The sequence below is a fragment of the Macrobrachium rosenbergii genome, chromosome 26 (assembly GCF_040412425.1).
Source record: "Macrobrachium rosenbergii isolate ZJJX-2024 chromosome 26, ASM4041242v1, whole genome shotgun sequence".
Classification (NCBI taxonomy): Eukaryota; Metazoa; Arthropoda; class Malacostraca; order Decapoda; family Palaemonidae; genus Macrobrachium; species Macrobrachium rosenbergii.
In genome coordinates this window covers 47,642,266-47,658,748 of record NC_089766.1, presented here as the reverse complement: position 1 = coordinate 47,658,748, position 16,483 = coordinate 47,642,266, and the positions used below count along the sequence as shown (strand labels likewise).

The window sequence follows — 16,483 nt, the reverse complement described above, 5'->3', positions numbered from 1 at the left end:
CAGAGTGTTGCACGGTGTTCCGTGTGTGTGTGAGGTCTGATTGTAGGTGAGACTACCGAAAGCTTCGGTAGATCCTCATTCTGTATGTTCTAGGTGTAGGGAGAATGAATGCTCTTTTGAGAATACGTGTGTTGAATGTGAGAATCTCACTGAACTGGAATGGAAGGCGTTAAACTCTTATGTACGCAAGTTGGAGAAGGACAGAGTTAGGAAGGCTTCTTCTAGAAGCGCTAGTAGGTCTCTTTCCAAGGAGGTAGATTTAGAACCTAACACTCTTCCAGATTCTCCTGTCACTCCAGTTGTTTCAGCTCCTTCACCCTTCGTCGAACCTGTGGATTCGTCGTCGGAGATGGCTGCTATGAAGGCTACGATCCATAAGATGCAGTTGCAGATGCGAGCTATGGAGGAAAAGAAAGTGAGAAGTGATAGTGATTTGTGCAGTGTCCCCAGTGTAGTGGAGGGGCGTCTGACCGGCTCCGCATCGCTCCTAGGCCTAGACCTCTTCCAAACTCCCAGACCCAGTGGAGGAGGAATGTCGACAGCCGCAAGGGGGATGAAGAGCGCTCCCAACGGTCAGGCGTCCTTGGCGGCAGCGCCTGTTGACGCGTCCCCAGGCTGCCTTAGATCGCCGCAGAAAAGGGATCTTAAAGAAGTGTTTCTCTTCTTCTGCTTCTTCGTCTCCTAAACGTGGTTGGAGTTCGGCTGAGAATCGCGTCCTTTGAAGAGGACTTGGAAGGCTCCTAGAGGAGACGCCTTGGACTCTAGCCCTGAGCGCTTCCCTGAAGGCTCTCCTGTTTCAAGAAGAGAACTCGTAGATCTTCCTCCTCTTCTTCTGGTGTTCAGGAGTCCACCAAGCAGATCCTGGTTGGCCTCCAGGCTCAACTCGCTGCTCTTGCTGGCTCTTTATCAAAGAGCTCCTCTCGTCGGAAGGATGCCTCTCTTCCGATTAAGTCCTCCAAGAGACTCTCTTCTCCCAGCAAGTCGTCCTCTAGGAAGCGTACTTCTCCTGTTAAGCGCCCCTCCAGCAGCAGGCGCTCCTCTCCTTCCAGGCTCTCCTCTCCTGGTAGGCGCTCCTCTCCTTGCAGGCGCTCCTCTCCGTCCAGGCGCTCCTCTCCTTGTAGGCGCTCTTCTCCTGATAGGCGCTCTTCTCCTGGTAGGCGCTCCTCTCCCGATAGGCGCTCTTCGCCTGGTAGGCGCTCCTCTCCTGGTAGGCGCCTCTCTCCTGGTAGGCGCCTCTCTCCTCGGCGCTCTTCGTCTCCGAATAGCGCCTCTCCACCCAGGCGCTCGCGCCATCGTCGTCGTCGGTCTTCTCCTGTTGGAGATACTTTCTCCTCAGTCAGACGCCCTGCTCGTTCGCCTCGTAGAAGTTCCTCTCCAGCCTCCCTTTCGTCTGTTAGGCGCCCCTCTCCCAGCAAGGGCTCCTCTTCGGTCAGGCGCCAGTCAGCTTCGAGGCGCTTCTCTCCGGATCATCGTTCTCCAGTGGACATAGGCTCTTCTCCTTCTAGGCGCTCTTCTTCTGTTAAATGCCCTGCTACTTCTAGACGTTCTCCTCCTCCTTCTGGCCTGGAGGCGTTATCGGAGGACGATTCTCCTAAGGACATCACAATCTCTGATTACAAGAGGTTGACAGCTCTACTAGTCCAGGAGTATGGAGATTCCCTCAAGCCTGCTTCTCCTCCTTCCCCTGGTTCTATGCTCTCGAGCACCAAGGCTTCGAAATCTTCCTCTCTTGTGAAAATGCGTCCTACGATCTCCATGAGGAAAGCTCTTAAAGGTTTCGGAGAGTGGCTCTCCTCAAAGAAGGATGCAGGCAAGACTGTCTTCTCTTTGCCTCCCTCTAGACTTTCGGGAAGAGCAGGAATGTGGTACGAGACTAGGGAGCCTATGGGGTTAGCTCTCCCCTCTTCTGCTGGCTCGGATTTTTCTTCGCTGGTGGATTCGTCCAGGAGGCTCTCCCTTAATTCGGCCAAGGCTTCTTGGGGACTGTGTGAACTGGACCATTTCCTCAAGGGCCTTTTCCGCGTGCTGGAAGTGTTCAACTTCATGGACTGGTCTCTTGGGGCCTTAGCCAAGAGAAGTCTTCAAGAGGATTCAGTTAGTATGGAGGACCTCAGCAGTGTGTTGTCTTGCCTGGACAAAGCTGTTAAGGACGGCTCGATGGAGATCGCTTCCCTGTTCGGCACTGGCCTTCTTAAGAAGAGGTCAGTCTTCAGCGCTTTCCTCTCTAAATCGGTCTCTCCTTCCCAGAGGTCTTCCCTCTTGTACGCTCCTCTCTCGAGCCATCTTTTCCCACAAGAAACTGTAAAGGAAGTCTCTCGTTCCTTGTCGGAGAAGGCTTCTCAAGACCTTCTGGCTCAATCGTCGAAGAGGTTGAGACCTGCTGCGCCTATTACTAAGAAGGAGAAGCCCCCTTTTCAGGAGCCCTTTCGTTCATCCAGGTCTATTAGGAGGCGTAGACCTGAGAGAAGATCAGGCCTTCAGGACTCCCTTCCAGGAAGTCCAAGTGAAGATCAAGTCCTCCAGACTCCAGTAGGTGCCAGACTTCTCAAGTTCGCGAAGCCTGGGCACAAAAGGGAGCGGACGAATGGTCCCTCTCTGTTTTGAGGAAGGGGTACCTCATTCCCTTCTTTCGAAACCTCCCTTGACTACAACTCCGAGGGAGTTATCGGCGAGATACAAGGATCCTGTGCGGAGGCAAGCCCTTCTTCTAGCCGTCGATCAAATGCTAGAAAAGTCTGCAATAGAACCGGTGCAAGATCTTCACTCCCGGGATTTTACAACCGTCTTTTTCTTGTTCCAAAATCCTCGGGCGGTGGAGACCGGTCTTGGGCGTGAGCTCCCTGAACGCTTTCGTCAGTAAAGAAGAAGTTCTCTATGGAGACGACGTCTTCAGTTCTGTCGTCTCTTCGTCAAGGAGATTGGATGGTGTCCTGGACCTTCAGGATGCTTACTTCCACGTCCCCATCCATCCCTCCTCCAGGAAGTTCCTAAGGTTCATGGTAGACGGCAGAACCTTTCAGTTCAGGGCTCTTTGCTTCGGACTCTCCACAGCTCCCCAAGTTTTCACGACCATTCTCAGGAATGTGGCTCACTGGTTGCACTTGGAGGGAGTGAGGATTTCCTTGTATCTCGACGATTGGCTAATCGGTCCAGTTCAAAGAACCGTTGTCTGGAGGACCTTTCTCGGACTTTAAACCTGGTCCAATCTCTAGGACTTCTTGTGAACCTCGAGAAGTCTCAGATGATTCCTCAGCAGGAAATTGTCTACCTGGGGATTCGGATGGATTCTCGGGGTTTTCAAACGTTTCCCTCCCTGGAAAGAAGGGAACGCTGCCTTCAAAAGGTGACAGACTTTCTGGAGAAAGACAGTTGTTCGAGGAATGGATGAGTCTGCTGGGGACCATTTCCTCGCTGGAACAGTTCGTTTCTCTGGGAAGGCTTCACCTCAGACCTCTTCAGTTCTTCCTGAAAGAATCTTGGGATCGGAAGTCCCAAGACTTGTCGGATTCCTTCCAAATATCATCTCTGGTAAAGGAACAACTCCGTTGGTGGTTAGACCCAAAGAAGCTGGGTCTAGGAATTCCTCTACAACCGCCGAGCCCTCGCCTAGTGTTGTTCTCAGGCGCGTCGAGTCGGGCTGGGGAGCGACACTAGGCTCGGAAGAAGTGTCAGGTACCTGGGACACGGATCAGAAGGCCTGGCACATCAATATGAAAGAGCTGGTAGCCATTCACCTAGCTCTTTCCAGATTCAACTTCTGGTCAAGGGATCAGTAGTTCTAGTCAACTCCGACAACACCACAGCCCTGGCTTATATCAGGAAGCAGGAGGGACACATTCCTTCTCCCTGTACATTGCAGCAAGGAACCTTCTGTTGTGGGCGGGGAGAGAAACATCGTTCTCCTCACCAGATTTGTTCAGGAGAAAGGAATGTGAGGCGGATCTGCTCAGCAGAAAAGATCAAGTTCTTCCCACGGAGTGGTCCCTTCATCAGGAGGTTTGCGAAGGCTATGGTTCCTGTGGGGGAGACCTCATATAGACCTCTTCGCAACCCATTGGAACAAGAGGTTGGAGAACTACTGCTCCCCAATCTCGGACCCCAGAGCAGTAGCTATAGACGGCCTTCTCCTAGATTGAACGGTCTGAACGGCTACGCTTTTCCCCCGTTCAAGATAATAGGGGAGGTAATCAGGAAGTTCAGTTCGTCAGAGGGCACCAAGCTCACCCTGATCGCTCCCTTTTGGCCATCCAGAGACTGGTTCACAGAGGTACTGGAATGGATGATAGATTTTCCCAGGTCGCTCCCTCTCAGGAGCGATCTTCTCAAACAGCCCCACTTCGACAGATTTCACAAGAATCTTCCCGCTCTAAACCTAACTGCCTTCAGACTGTCGAAGGACTGGTTAGAGCGAAGGGATTTTCGCACAAGGCTGCTAAGGCTATCGCCAGAGCTAGAAGATCTTCTACCTTGCGCCTCTACCAGTCGAAGTGGGAAGTCTTTCGAGATGGTGCCGATCTAAGAAAATTTCCTCTTCCAGTACCTCTGTAATGGAGATTGCGGATTTCCTTCTCTACCTAAGGGAGCAATGTAACCTGGCCGTTTCCACCATAAAGGGGTATAGGAGCATGCTGTCTTCAGTCTTTCGACACAGAGGTCTGAACATCTCGGATAATAAAGACCTTCACGACCTTATAAGGTCTTTTGAAACTTCAAAAATAAGTCCCCTAGACCTCCCAGCTGGAATTTGGACGTGGTCCTAAAGTTTTGATGTCTAGCAAGTTTGAGCCTCCTCGATCTGCCTCGTTCAGGGACCTGACCAGAAAATCTCTGTTTCTTTTTTCGCTCTTGCTTGGCCAAAAGAGTGAGCGAATTACAAGCCTTAGAAGGTTCTGTAGGCTTTAAGAAGGACTCTGCAATCTGCTCCTTTCAGCCTCTCTTCTTAGCAAAGAATGAGAACCCTTCAAAACCTTGGCCTAGGAGTTTTGAGGTCAAAGGACTCTCCGATCTTTCAGGACAGGAGCTGGAACACACACTCTGTCCAGTAAGAAGCCTTAAACATTATTTGGAGAGAAAGAAACAGCTCAGAGGCAACACCGAAAGTCTTTGGTGTTCTGTCAAGGATCCTTCAAGAGCAATTTCCAAGAATGCCCAGGCTTTCTTCATTAAGGAGATTATTAAAGAGGCTCATCTTTCATGTAAAGAAGAACATCTTCAGCTCCTAAGAGTTAATGCTCATGAGGTGAGAGCAATAGCTACTTCTCTAGCTTTCCACAAGTCTTGGTCCCTCCAGTCTATTGTGGACTCTACATACTGGAGATGTAACTCAGTGTTTGCTTCTCATTATTTGAGAGATGTTCGTGTGACTTATGAGAAGTGCTTCTCTCTAGGAGCTTACGTATCCATGATTCGGTGCTGGGTCAAGGAGCTGAAGCTAATCCTATTTAATTTAGTGTTATTTTTAATTGTTTGTTGTGTTTTTATGGTTGGTTGAAAAAGAGTGTTGCAGGTCTCTCTCTTTTTCATCTCATATTACTAACAAGGTTAGGCTTGGTCAGGTGGTCGGTTTTGGTTGTTAGCTCCTTGTATTTTTATTACCTAGCTCTGTCATGTAAGAGGGATAGCCCCCATTGATATGATTCAGGTAGAGGGCTCTGTCTTGTAAGTGGGTTAATCCCCTTTGACATGATCCATAACAGGCTCTGTCATGTAAGTGGGTTTTATCCCCATTGATATGATCCAGAAGGGCTGTCAGTCTTAGGTCACTTCCTCGCTGAAGCTCTTGAGGCATGCAGACTCATAGACAGTATCCATGAAGTCTTCTGCCCAATCAGGTAAGAACCATGGTTTTGTTTATTCCTACAACATATGTTGTTTTCCCGTTTTTAGTTCTTAGCTGTCTCTTGCCCTCCTCCAAGGGTGCCAATCAGCTAAGTATATATCTGACGGGTAAGTTTCATGTACAAAAATGATATTTTTATGATAAAATAAAGTTTTGTACATACTTACCCGCAGATATATCGACATGTCTCCCGCCCAGCCTCCCCTCAGGAGACAGGTGGAAGAAAAATCTGACATGAAAACGGGAATGGTTCCTATTCCCGCCACCCAGCGGCGGGAATGGTAGATCACCTGACCTACCTGTCGCGTGTGCCGCGAAATTTGAATTTCTGTCGGGAACGTCAGAGACTATAGCTAAGTATATATCTGCCGGGTAAGTATGTACAAAACTTTATTTTATCATAAAAATATCATATTGCTACCAATGAAATGTCCCCGGACAAAAATTCAGAAGGTAAGTACTGTAATATGTGTGTATGTGTGTGGTTAGATCCATTGCTTCCAACTGTCAAAACTGACCTCATTCAAAATAAGTTTTGCTATTTAGAGATTATTCCTCACGCTCTTACGGATGCAGCACTGGTGACCTTTGGACATGACTTTTCTTCATCTTTATTTCCTGCCTGTGCTTTTTCATTCATTCGCTACTTTATCTCTAATATTCTTAACAAGGAAATTCAATTTTTTGTTTTTTGAAAGTAGAAAGCAGCAGTAATGCTGAAGGCTAAAACAGGTTTTAACCTTTTCGTAGCCACTGTTCGTCCGCAAAAGGAGTCACACTCTCATGGTCCCACAAGGGGCTCCATACGACAGACCGACCAATCCCAAGACTTCCCTTAACGTTGGTCTTGGCCAGAATAGTGCTTGTTGGTAAAGCGATAGAATATAAAGGACTCAGGAGAGGAGGGCTCTACCTCCTGTCCTACGACAACTGCCTCCGCTTTCACTACGTCTCACCCGCATAGACGTGACAACAATATAAGTCGGCAGCCATCTTCAATACACTCTGGTCTGTCCAAGAGTTCACTTATCCCCAGGTTGTTCTCCAGAACTCATGTTCGACTATGCATTTTTCGAGCATCATTACTCCAGTCAAGCTAAGTGCTTAGTTTTAAGACCCAGTGGAAACTAGTAATCTATTTCATTAAGAGAAGAACATCTGGTAATTTCATATTTCTTTCTTCAGTATTCCAAGTGGTCTTTTAGGTGCGGATTATCTTGACTTAATGATAACTAGTATTTTAGCAGGCTAAGTATTACAGTCATTAAGGTGGTCAACAGCCTTATTTTCTGACATTTAGTACCAATTTATCAGTAATTCTAACAACAGGTCCAGTATTTTCAATGCTTATTTCTTTCCGTAAGTCTAGGAAGCGAGCCAAAAGATTTCCTTACTCCACTGTACTTTTTTTAATGGCTTAATGTTCGACTTTGTTTTTATTGTCAATCTATTCATCAAATTATGATGACTGTATTTTGTATACACTGTCCTGTACTTTGTATTTATGTGAAGGATATAAAAACAGACTACAGTTGTGTTCTTTCTTACTCAGCATGGCACTCTGTTGCATGCACTTCAATACTGAACTATTTCAGGTAGTTTCCTTTTTGATGCCTCTCATTTAAATTCATTTTTGATTAGCATCATTTTACTTTTAAATAAACTTAATTCTTTTCTTGTATTGTTTGAAAAATTGTGTGCAATTTGTTTTGACAAATCCCAGGGGTTGTTTGAATTTGTCATAGCACAAGTGTTCAGAGTTTCCTGGTATGTTATTTAAAGCGTATATGATTCACGTTCATGAACCATGTTACACTTGTTGGAGGCGAACGTGTTCTCCAAATTCAGCAAGACCTACTTTTGGAGAGAGGTTAAAGAGTTCAATGCAAGTGTCCTCTTTAGGCATAGACCAGGTGTAGATAAAGCATTTTTTTCCTGGTTTCCTTGCACAGTAATTCAGTCAGTTTTAGCATTTAATCAGTGAAACACCAATACAGTATACTGTATATTACTGCCAAAAGCCTCAAGTCTGAACCACTGGAAACCACTTCAGAGAAGTCCCTTCAACGTGGGACCCAGTTCTAATTCCTTGCCCTTGTCAGAACTCAGAATCAGGGATAAAGTCATGCTGTAACCAGCCTCAACCATGAACCTGCTCCCAATTGGAACTGCTACAGGTTTGGAGCTACAGTTGGGGACTTGTTCCAGGGCTGGGTCTGAGGGCAAACCTATGCTCTGTCTCAGCACTGCTGAAGTTAGGGCTCAGGTTGTGGATTTCATGACTGGATTTTTTTATGTAGGTCTGCTACTATCTTAAGGTACAACTGAGTCACTTTCAAAATTTCTACAGATTCATGTTAAAGTAACCTGAGTGAACAGAAATGATAAAGTTGGAGGTGTACACTTTAAACAAAACTTAAGAAGCATTACTTTCAAATACTTATTTCAACTGAGTTCACATTCTCACAGGGTTGCCAGAAAGTTTCTTCTTCATAAATACATTCAATCTTGACTAATAAATTGAAACTAACAAATTTAATTGGATGAACTGAAATGCTTAAGATTCTGGCAAAATTTCTTTTAAAGATTTGTTCCCCGTAGGGTACTTTACATTCATTGCCGATTGTAAACTGGACACTCCAATACAATATGTTCAACTGCATATTGGGTTTGGGTCATGGGAGTTCTTTGTCCACGGGTCAAACATGGGACACCGATTCAATTACGGGGCAATACTGTGTCAATTGCAGCATTATTTTTCATACTACAAATGCTACAATCAAACACTTAGTTAATAAGTTTAAATTCTTTATTGTTAGATTTACTATTCCACAAAACCTGCCATTTAGTATAGATTCGAGGTTTCGGAAATGGTAATACCATATTCATTTACAGGAATATTTACTTTATATTTATTGGTATCTTCCTTTCTTTTAATGCTTCCGTGAGCAGGAACACAGCATTACAAGCCTTCGTAAAATTAGTGGAATGAAACCCTAATCTGATAAACAAAAGGATTTTGAGAATGATTTTGTTAAAGTCCTGTGGTGTATAGTATGTTTTTAATAATCTTAACCGTTGACCACATTGCTGACAACTCTACTGTGAAACCTGAAGCATTATTCGGTTAAGCAAACAGGATTGTTTCATTGGGTGCTATTGCATAAACTATTACATCGGCTTGAGTATGTATCACTTATATTGTTTAAGGGAACAGTACATGCATAATTCTGAAAATTAGCGCAAGCGTATGCAGATTTGTGCTTTTATCATAACACAACGAAGAGGGAGTCTTAACCCAGGAGAAATGTTGCTTAGGAACATGATTCATACGAAAAAACTGTTCAGAAGTCTCTTGCCCTCTATTGCATTTCATTTGGTTACGAAGTCAAAGGGAAGAGGAAAAGTGGTTCACCAGTTTTATCTAATCCATAATTATCCAAGCGCTTGAAAATTCTGGTACAGTGTCTACTCTTCCCCTTCCATTTTAAATTGGATCTGAGCCTATACACTTGGCTGCCATGTTCTAAAATGGATAGAGCCGTCACTCTGCACCGTGACATCATGGCTGATCGATCAGCTCCCAACGTTGTATGACAGCTGTTCGATTATTAGTTTTAAAGCATTTTCACTTTTGGTTTTCATGTATCCAATGTTTGCTTTCCAGTTCAAAGTCATAATTCTGATTCCATCTGAAGTCTTTATGAAAATGACAGCTTTTGTTTTTACACATAAAAATGGGAGGCTACTGAAAAGCCCTAGATTATATCCATTTGTGATGGCAATGCTAAGAATAAGTTAAGCATGTCAGAGGGTTATGGCAGTATAATATACTGTATATCAAAGTTATCCATATACAAACCACTTCTAATGCCTCTTGATAACCGATTTATATTGTTAATATTAGTGGGAATACTGTGCTACCCGAATGTCATCCTCTGGGGGTTAATTTTCATATTAGTAGAAGTCTGAATACTGCCTACAGACAAATGGTATGGGGGTACTCCCCTCCAGCTTCCTGAAAAAAATCCACTATGCCTCTGTCAGCCTAAGAAGTGAATCGGGTACTGTTAGTTTTCTGTAAAAAACTATTGAGATGGCGTTGTCTGTCCACCTGGACTTTTTCTGTCCGCCCTCAGATCTTAAAAATTACTAAGGTTAGGGGGCTGCAAATTGGTATGTTGAGCATACGCCCTCCAATCATCAAACATACCAAATTGCAGCCCTCTAGCCTCAGTAGTTTTTAATTTATTTAAGGTTAATGTTATCCACAATCGTGCATCTGGCGACGATATAGGACAAGCCACCACCAGTCTGGGGTTAATGTTTCAAGGGCCATGGCTCATTATACTGAGACCACCGAAAGATAGATCTATTTCTGGTGGCCTTGATTATACATTGTACAGACAACTTGATTGCGACGAAGAAACTTCAGTGCATTTTTTTTTTCATACAAATATAGACAGGTGGTCTCAGATAAGTGTGTGATGTTTTCAATAATGCGAGTCTCTAAGTAGTACCGTGTACCTTCTGCATGTAAAAAAAATGACGGCAATAGTAATTTGTCGTCTCATAAAGAACTGAATTTTGATCTATTTTTGTTTTATCTGTAACGGGTTGGGGCGGTAATATTTGTTTGAGTTTATTTGTTGTGCATAAACTAAGTCCTATTTTGTATAGTTAAGTGCAATGATGTGGATATAAAAGAGAGTTTGTTCTTTGTTTTTGGAACTGAGATTTATGTTATAAGCTCTCTTTTTTTCTTTAGGCTGGACTCTTGCTTCTTTATCTGAACTTGATTTTCCATTAGTTTTCTTCCATTTTACATGACTCTTGCAGTTGTTCTTATGACTGGGATACAGTCGACCCCCACCTATTCGGGGTTCCGGATTCGAATATTTCTCTGTGGAACATATGTACACATTATTTGTGGAAAATTCGCCTATTCACGGTATTTTTCATAGAGAAATATTCACAAATTCCAGTATTTTCATATAATTTTCATGACTAAATGCACTTTTTGTGGTAAAACTATTAAAATATTCAGGTGTAAGCATTTTTAGAGGGTTTTTGGTATTTTGAACTATCAAAATAGGCAGTTATAAGCATTTTTAGCAGGTTTTAAGTATCTGCAGATTTGAGCTATTCAAGCGGGGTAGGGGTACGCTTCCCGCATGAATACCGGGGGTAAACTGTAATACGATTTCATTTGTTCTCTTCCATATTTACGAACTGTTTCACAGATGGGTCTGGGTTGTCGGTGCTCTTCTGCTGGATGTCTGAATAATCTTTTCTTTCAGGTCTGACTCAGAATAAATCACAACTGGTAGATTCCTCAACTGGAAGGTAATGAAGGCTTAGTGTAACACGCTGGCTTAAGATTTCTTCTCGTAAGTTCTTGATTTCTGTATTATTTTTGGGTGGTTTTGACCACAGCTGACTCAAGCACCACAGAAAAGATTCAACATAATTTCCCCACTTAACTGCATCAGCTATAAATTCTACAGGTGGTTGAGGAGACGCCATCCATCCTTACCCTAATTCAAGCTAAAAAAAAAATAATCCAATCCATATCCAACTTCTTGCTTGTGTCAGCTCTGAAGGGTCAATCCTGACAGTGGAAGAGAAAGTGGGGTGGAAGAAGGTTAGAGAGCCAAGCTAATGTAGTTTAAGACCCAATACCCTACAACAAAGGGCTAGGAGTCTGGGGGACATGTGGCTTCGACAACTTGATTCTGTACCACCTAATTTGAGATTTAGGCACCATTAAAGTGGGCTAGATGTAATAAGAATGCAATTTTTTAAGCACTAAACCAATTTTTTCAAATGAACCCACTACTACCACCAAAAAATTTGGCTGGTTTAACTACCAGAAAACCAATAGACCTTTCATGGTGCAGTGCCCACCTCCTGCAAGTTTGGGTACTGTTGTCTGGGAACAATTTTGCATACAAATGAAATGGGTACTATAGGCAATGGGTATCTGTTCAAAAATTTTGTCTAAAAACACTATCTTTCAATACAGTTTTCACTAAATCTAGAAAAGTATACAGTATTCAGCTAAAATCAAGTCAGTCAGAAACTAAGATTTGAAATCTATTTACGTTTATATTAACAAAATTTTGTAGGAGCCAGATATACATGTTATTCATCGTTATACATGCGCTGAAGTATAGCAGTTAAGTACTTTCCTATGCTCTGGCAATGTGCACATAATATCTTTGGATATTTATTGATATTTAAGGCTTATAAAAGGAAATGACCTCATGGAATACATTACTAAATAACTTGCCAAATATCTGAATATGCAATTATTTCACAAATGAGAATATAGTATCTATGTGGAATTGGTCCAGAAAACTGGTTATCTCACATCTAGCAACTGATAACATCCTATGTACAGACTTATCCACAAATTCTCTATGTACATAAAAAAGGGGTTGAAATTAGCAGATTTGTAAAGACAAGAGTAGAACCAATGTCCTGGCGGTTAAATAAGAATTCCTTGTATAGCTAGTAAACAGTGCATTTATATCTATATGAAAGAACTATGCAGTCAATAATGAGGTTAGGATTATGCTTTGACGGAAGGTGTTCTGGTTATGAGGAGACCTTAAGACTTTAAAATGATACTAAGCAGGATCTGTGAGTGTTGGCAAGCTAAAGCAATGAAGTGAGCAGTGGTGTAATGGCTACGATTATGACATTAAGAAACCGGGCTGGGTACAAGCACTGGTGATCCACAGTGTGCAGAGAAACATCAGGCGACAAGACACTTTAAATTGGCATATAAGACTATGGGACTGTTTATTAAGTTTTTTTAAAGAAAAATAGTGGATCTCACATGCCATCAAAGTAAGTAACTCTTAGTATATAGTAATGTAGAGGCAGAATGCCTCCTTTGGGTAATAAACAATCCTCTCCAAAGCGATTGGTGATGGACAATCACACGACGATTTGATTCAGGAGGGAAAAGCTTGAGAAGACACTGCTGATTTTCATCAATGTGGCAGAAATGAAGAACGATCTTTTTTTCAAAGGTGAATTCCTATGGCACTGCAGGGGGGAAAAAATTCAAAGAAAACAAAATCGGACGGTTCTGTCGACAGTCATCAGCTAAATAACTCGAGATACCAGACCAGGCTGCTATCGTGAACATGGCCCAACAAAACTGGTGGGGCTGCTGAGAGGCTGAATCATTAACACCTAAAATGGAAGGCTGTCTCTTCATAACAGTTCTCAGGAAATTGGAATTGTCACATCTAAGTACTATGAACCTTGAAGAACTACTGACGTCGGGATGTTTGCTTCTTACAGACTGACAGGTCTCTACTTTGACAGGGGTTGGTACTAATCTGGGATGATTTAATACCTTCAGATCAACAACTAACCCAACCATCAATGGTCCACTTGACCAGAAAGGCGTGGCAGTAGAATCCTGCAAGGTCCAGAAACTTTTCTTCCAGCGCGATGCTGACTGAGGAAACCAGTGACAAAACTTTTCTCATTGGGGAGGAAAATAAGAATGGGAAAACCTAATTTTTCGCCAACATCCTTTACTCTGTGGCTGGTAGGAAAAGGTGGGGGAAAATGTCTTACATCTACCGTTCCACTGGTGAAAGACATGGGGCAATGCTAAGATGAGACCTGTACAGGGAACGGACGAGTAAGATCACTGAAAGAGAGAGGGCCTGTAACACCTAAGATTGTCAAGCTGACAGTTGTATGAGATTTTGAATCAGGTACAGTGGGTAACATGTACTGTGGGAGAGTTTTAGGGAACATTCAGGAGCAAACTAAGAGCCGTGGATCATTGGCCTAGAAAGATACAAACATAAAGAATTGGGAAGCCAATGATTTGAAGGCCAGTCTACCAGAATTTGAAAAGTTGTGTACTAGAAGACATGGGGGTAACTCCCTTTAAGGCTGAAGTATCCAAGACAAGGAATCACACGACTGGGTTCAGAGCTAGAAAACACAGTTCATTGGCATTCACTTCGCTGAAATCAAATGAGGTACAGTAATTAGAATGAAGAAAGGGAAAATGCAACTGAGCAATTTATTTGCAACACTAATAAAAAACAAACATTCAACACGAAATGAAGAAGTCCTTCAGCTCTCTTTGGCTCTTATTTGACGGTCTATGCTTTCAGATTCCACCATCCCTCTGGTGACAGACTGAATCACTGTTTGTGTCCGGCAGTGTAAATCATTTTTGTTTTGAAAGTTCCTGTACTATAAATATATATATATATCAATTGTACATTCACAATTTTCATCGCTAAAATAATCATTGTATCATATTCCTATGGAATGCCTCAATAAGCAAATGAGTGTTAGTTCCGTAACTTCTACTGTCAATGATTTTTTCTTCAACAATCCATGTTTCAGTAAGTGCCTAACTTTGCCAGCTCCCAGCTCCTTTGTGTCAGAACTCCCTCTGGATCAGCCATCCTGTTCAAAGAATTATTTATCCCTGGCAACAACTTTAGAATTTGAGATAGAAACTTTGTACTTGGCATAAAAAAATCAAATAATTATGTTGCCTGTACACTTAACGTTGTGAATACTAAAAATTAATATGAATAATATAGGCAAATAAGTGTTCTGGAAGTGCTATTAGTCATAATAGAGTATTGAAAATTTGTACCCTTACCATGAACACAACTTGTTGATCGTTAAATCACACTGACGGCAGATTATGACGTAGTTACAATGTTTATTGACAATCTAATATCATGGGAATAGTATCTAAAACAAATATTCACATAAAATAGGCTTATTTTACATATCGATATTTCAATTAATACTAATTTTAGTAAAAGTCCTCGTGGGAGTTTTTAATTCTGAAATTTGCTCTGTCTTTTCCTAAAATATAGTAAATAATATGACTTGGAGAAGTCAGCTCGCAATTCTGTGGACTGCTAGCGTTCGTGAAGAGTGCAGGAACCTGATACAGTAATAAACTGTCCACTTTCATAAAAATAAACTGCTTCGTAATGGATTTCTCATGTGGCAACTATAACATTTTGTGAATACATATTGAATATAAAGTCTATAACAAATTTTAACTTATATGGAACTGAAACTTGTACTAAATCTCAACAAGTACTTTTTCTGTTATCAGCTTACTCAATGTAGGTACGTATTTACTTGATGGTCGCCTCAGTAATCGAAGTATTTATTCTCAAGGTTTTGGGCTTTGCTATCTCAATTTGATGGTTACAGAAATGTGCACAGTAGGATAAACTCAGGTGACTGAGCAGATATACTGTAAATAGATTTATGTACTTATTATATCTCTTGCGAGTTGTTTAACTACTTGGATAAATGGGATATTGCTATATTCTTGTTCTATTCCTTTTTCCTTTCCAAGACTTTTTCTCGAATTAGAAGTGTATTGTGTTGTACAAGAGTATACAGATTTAGGAGAGAGTTCTAGTAGTAGCAGAAACACTGTTTACATTTACGGACTCTTAAACAAATGCTTGCGGTTCCAACTGGAAGATGGTAGTGAGTGATCATTTTGACAGGACAACTTGTCAAGTAATTTCTGAATCTTTATTGCACTTTGTATGGCTACCAAGTAACAGTGAACAGTAAGGGGGTGATTAACCACATTCAAGTAGTGCAGATTTACTTGCCGAGGACTTACAGGTCCTCCAGTGTAGATTCTGAGCCCTTGCTTATGAAACAGATCCAAGACTTCAATATCGTCTGACGCCAAGGCAAATTTTTAACTTCCATAATCCGAGACAGATTAAGGTTACTTTGTAAAAAAACAATTGGGCTGTCTGCTCCCAAGCTGTTGATGAAGTCATTTACCAGATTAATGAATTACTTCTGGTTTTCATGTATACAATACAGTATAATGCTTTCTAGTTCATGCACGCATCAAAGACTTAGCTTAAGAATCCCTGTTTCCTTTACAAGAATCAGATTTTAAACATTTTTAGCTCATTATTGCAATTTTTCATATATATAAACCGTGAAAAACAAGAAAGCTTTTATTCTACAGAAAACCAGAACCCAAGGATTCTGTCCTACATCAATATTTTAGTTTATGGTAACATTACAAATATTCTAGACAATGTAAACTAAGGCAGTCACTCTCATAGACAGCACTGTTAATTCCCCTTGGTAACCGATTAATTTTCAGCGTCACACAAAATGTCATTTCATAAGCTACAGATTACACTGTACCAAAACTCGTGATTAATAAATAATTTCACCAGACCACCAACTTAGTATTCCTAACATTATAAGGCTGGTCTAAAAGGTTTATTGATTGTAAAGGCATTAGACTGCATTTATTATATTAGCCACTGAATTATTTAACCAATTAAAACATCAAAAGATTCTGACAAAATTGCTTTCAGTACCTGACATTCACTGCTGGTTGTAAATTGGAAAATTACATAAAATATGCTTAACTGTCTGTTCTATTTCCCTGGCATACTGGGACTTCTGTATCCCCTGCATACTGTACTGGGACTTCTGTATCCCTTGCTTACTGTACTGGGACTTTGGTATCCCTTGCATACTGGGATTAGGTCAAACACCTATGGGTAGAACAAGTGTGGCCAATCTGACGACGCGGTAACGTAACTTCAAAGTGGCATTCTATTTGGAGTAGGTACTTTG

General features: G+C 42.0%; 1 protein-coding gene across 7 annotated transcripts in view; it reads right to left on the bottom strand.

Moving 5' to 3' along the window:
• The window catches only part of LOC136853158 (uncharacterized), a 57,207-nt gene that overhangs the window by 14,059 nt on the left and 26,665 nt on the right, over positions 1-16,483 (bottom strand). The window lies entirely within an intron of this gene.